Source organism: Boleophthalmus pectinirostris, unplaced genomic scaffold, assembly GCF_026225935.1.
Source record: "Boleophthalmus pectinirostris isolate CB_2022bp ecotype Guang Dong unplaced genomic scaffold, ASM2622593v1 HiC_scaffold_20, whole genome shotgun sequence".
In the NCBI taxonomy this organism is placed as follows: Eukaryota; Metazoa; Chordata; class Actinopteri; order Gobiiformes; family Gobiidae; genus Boleophthalmus; species Boleophthalmus pectinirostris.
In genome coordinates, this window is record NW_026571153.1 from 9,304,190 (window position 1) to 9,309,189 (window position 5,000).

Genomic DNA, 5,000 nt, shown 5'->3' on the forward strand with positions numbered 1-5,000 from the left:
TGATTTCTTGATTGATTGATTATTTGATTTCTTAATTGATTGATTTCTTGATTGATTTCTTAATTGATTGATTTCTTGATTGATTGATTTCTTGATTGATTGATTTTTAAAAACGAATAGATTGAAGGTAAGGAATACTATGTAGGATTTCATAAAACAACAAACATTGGTGAAAAGACATAACCTTTTCTTACTGAGTTAACTGTAATTTTATTCTGAATTCAAATCTGAGTACTGAAGTTTTACAGAAATTCCTGCATAGTACACCTTATACTTTTTGATTTATACAGATTTTAGATTTTTATACAGATTTATATTTATATAAAATATATATATATATAAGAAACAGAAAAAAAAGTACAAAAAAAGTAGGGAACACTATGTAAGATTTCAACAAGCAAACAATAATAATAATAATAATAATAATAATAGTAATAATAATACATTTTACTCTTTTCACAGACTAAAATCTAATTTATGTAAAATTTAATTTGAGTACTACAGTTTGACAGAAATTCCTGCATAGTGCACCTTGACTTTTTATTTTCTTTGAATTTGAGGTGAAAATGATTGTTATAATTTTTAAGTAGGAAAAAAGCAAGGATTATTATATAGGATTTCATAAAAACTTTGATGATAAAATGTAAAGTTTTATCATTGACTTATGTTTTAACTGAGTGATTGTTAACTATCTTATTATAATACATGTAATACGCAACTGGGCCCCAGGTTCGTTTGTACTGAAAAAATGCTAGGATGCTAACTGATTTAAATTTAATCAGAAATCAGAAATTCCTGCATAGTACACCTTGCATTTATTGTAAACTTGTGTTTTTCTGGGCATAGAAGGGTTAGCGGTGAGAGTGTGTTTTATAGTACTTAGTATTACAACTACTAAGGACTAACTGTGTTATACAAAAAAAAAAATATTATATGGAGCTTTAAGGCAGTAAAGCCATATTCTCAACAACTGCAAATCTCATTATAATAACTATGAGAGAATAATTATAAAGTGTGGAGGTGTGGCTTTGTTCACTTATATCTCCTGTTCTTGTTGTGTTGGATTCACCTTGTACGGCCTGTAACGTGCCATTTCAAATCCAATCAAATGTGTATTTTACTCAAAGCCTTTGTAAACAGTCTCTTTGGAGACTGATTTGAATGATTGTATCTTGAGATGTGGGCTTGTTCACTAACTCACCAGTCAGTGGGACACTCCCTACTTCTCCTTTTTTTTTTTTTTTTTTTTTTTTTTTTTAATAGTCTTATGTGTTGGTAAAAAATATATAATGAAACATCTGAAAGTTTGAATGTGCACACGCCTTAACTCTCTTTCTGTTTCTGTTTCTGTTCCCATGGTGACTGGTTTGGAGGGGCCACCTGAGCCCTGTGGTCCTGATCTAATGAAGCTGACGAGAAGAACCATGTCTCCAGAAGATGAAGAACAAGAGCAGATCGGAAGTGATTTGATGAAGCTGACCTGAAGAACCGTGTTTCCGGAAACAAACAAACATGACGTAAGAAATTATTCTATAGTATCTTATTTTGAATGTGCACACGCCTTAACTCTCTTTCTCTTTCTGTTTCTGTGCCCAGGATGACTGGTTTGGAGGGGCCACCTGAGCCCTGTGGTCCTGAGATCTAATGAAGCTGACGAGAAAAAAACGTGTCTCCAGAAGATGAAGAACAGGAGCTGATGAGAAGTGACGTGATGAAGCTGACGAGAAGAACCAAGTGTCCAGAAAATGAAGCACAAGAGCACATCTAAAGTGATTTGATGAAGCTGATGAGAAGAACTGTATCTCCAGAAGACAGGGGCAGATTGGGACCAAAAAAAGCCCCTGGAATTTTCCCCTACAAATCGACCCACAGTGAAAATTGAGGACCGGTCCATGAGCGGACGGCTGTTCTGGGCTTTTCCAGAATAATTGCCAATCCGCCGCTGCCAGAAGATGAAGAACATGAGCTGATCAGAAATTATTTGATGAAGCTGACAAGAAGAATCATGTCTTCAGAAGATGAGGAACCAGAGATGGAGCTGATCAGAAGACCACCCTGAAAGAATGTACAGAAATTAGTCAATAAACAGAAGGTTGATTTGGAATTCTTATTTTTTTGTTCTTATTTAAAAAAAATATATATAATAAGTACATGTACATTGTATTGTTTATTACAAATTTACTTAAAGAGGCATTATGTAACTTTTCTGACTGGAGTCCGCTACTTGCTTGTCTCCATGGAGATGCTATTCTTTTAACTGGAAACTTATACAGTATATCACTAAATTTATCTTTGTAACCTATTATAAGTTATAGCTGTTTTAAGTGTGTGCATAACATTAAAGTGAGACTTGTCACTCCACAGATCTGACTTGTAACTTGACCTGGGAGCATTAACATTTTGTCTTTATAGAGATAGTTTGGTTTACTGCAATACTCCATGTCTCCATGGAGACAAATCAGTGGTTTACCCTTCAAAAGACATGGTGTCATAGGTTCATAGACTGGTTTGAATGTTGTTGTTTTGCCCAGATCTTAGTCAATCAATCAATCAACAACTTTGTTAATCCCAAAGGGCAATTCAGTTCGCACATCTCTGGTCGTGCACAATATATAAATAATAAAAGAAAAAGAAAAACAGACGCCATACATTCAAACCTCAGTGCATCAGGGACACAATAGCAAATTTACTTCCCATTTAAAAGCTTTATGGCAGAAGGAATAAAAGATTTAGCGTAGAAGTTGGTCTTTTGCTGTGGGGTGATATAGCTCCTCCCAGAGGGCATTTGCACAAACTGTGAGTGTAGTACATGGTTAGACTGGCTCAGTATGGCCTTAGTCTTTTGGAGCACCCGATGTCTCCACACAGAGGCCAAATCCTCCATCTGAACACTACTGATTTCGTCACACATTTTTACTTTCTGGTTCGGACTCAGACTTAGTGTTCACAGCCTCAGTCCCACAGCAGACATTTGTGTTTAGATCTGTGAATGACACGACCCGCCACAGCAGAAGAAATCAAAATCAGAGAAAAGTTGTATTGCCAATGTCATTAAACAAATGCATGAATATGCGGCCTGCCTACCAGAACCATGCACCATGACAGTGCTCCTTCTGGTACCTCTGATGTGAGTGTGCCCAAAGGAGCAATGCTGTGTGGAGGGGCCTGGACAGGGGACAGACTCTACTCCCTGGTCTCCATAATGACTGTGTGTCAGCAGTGTAAGTAACAGGGCATGGGCGTGGTCTACTCTAGAGATGCTGGCAGAAGCTCCAGGTACACAAGTACTCTAGGTACAGTGTTGGGAAGGTTACTTTTAAAATGTATTCCCCTACAGATTACAGATTACATATACCAAAATGTAGTTTGTAACGTAATCCATTAAATTACATAAAATGAGTAATGTAATCTGAATACTTTGGATTACTTGATTTGCTGTAGAGAAGCAAAGACGAGGATATCGAAACATAAGAAATTTTGTCTGCTAAAAGAAAATAAAAAGCCCAGACTTTCCTGAACCGTATTAAAAAATATATATTATTGATAGAAGAGGAGGAGACACGGTCCACGCAGCATGATTTAGTCCTGTTAAATCCTGTTTTAGACCTGGTTTTAGACCTGGTTTAGTCCCAGTTTAGACCTGGTTTAGTCCCGGTTTAGTCCTGGTTTAGACCTGGTTTGGACCTGGTTCAAACCTGGTTTAGTCTTGGTGTAGACCTAGTTTAGACCTGGTTTTAGTCCTGGTTTAGTCCTGGTTTTAGACCTGGTTTAGACCTGGTTTTAGTCCTGGTTTAGACCTGGTTTTAGTCCTGGTTTAGACCTGGTTTAGTCCCGGTTTAGTCCTGGTTTGGACCTGGTTTAAACCTGGTTTAGTCTTGGTTTAGTCCTGGTTTAGTCTTGGTGTAGACCTAGTTTTAGTCCTGGTTTAGTCGTGGTTTAGTCTTGGTGTAGACTTAGTTTAGACCTGGTTTTAGTCCTGGATTAGACCTGGTTTTAGTCCTGGTTTAGTCCTGGTTTTAGTCCTGGTTTTAGACCTGTTTTTAGACCTGGTTTGGACCTGGTTTTAGACCTGTTTTTAGACCTGTTTTTAGACCTGGTTTATTATCTGGCACTGAGTGGAATTACCAGAAGAAAAAAAAAGGGGCTGATTTAGCCCGAAATGTGAAAACAGGAAAATACCGCCATGTAATCCATTTATTTCAACAAAGTAACTGTAATCCAATTACCACTCACTGAAACAGTAACTGTAACCGAATACAGTTACTCATAATTTGTACTCTGATTACGTAACTCCGGTACATGTAATCTGTTACTCCCCAACACTGTCTAGGTACTATACTACTGTTCAACTTTGACTGAGACACAAAGGCCATAGAGAAGCACAATGTTTATTTCTTTCTTTAAGGATTCCCATTAGTCTCTAAAGTTGCACAGACTACTCTTCCAGGGGTCCACTTTCATCATATAATCACGCAAAAACACATTAACCCCACATTAACTGTAAATCACATAATAGTAAATACATAACAGCAACTTCTATCATGAGGGGCATAGGCGGAAAACACATACATCAATTAATCACAGTTCTTGATTTTATTTATTTATTTATTTTTTAAGCAAGATGATTGTGTATCAGCACCAACAGCATCAGTGTAAATGCTGCAGCAAAACTTGAATTTCCCTCGAGATGAATACAGTACATCTCACTCTTTGTCTCCCGTAGATGTTCATGGTGGTTATGCTTTTGTAGTTTCTGGTTTCGTCCACTAGATGGTAGTGTTGTTACGGTTATGACTGACAGCTGAAGAGTCATTTACAAAACTAGAAATAGGCTACTGTTAAATTGTACTTTAAATTGTTTACATAATGTACTATTGTATAAAGACCTTGTGAAATTTTCTTTATGAACGGAAATGTGTGTTTAGTTTAGCTGTTTGAGATCAGCTATATAGCAGTGATTCCCCAGCAAGTCATGGCCAAACTAGACTACTTGAATTATA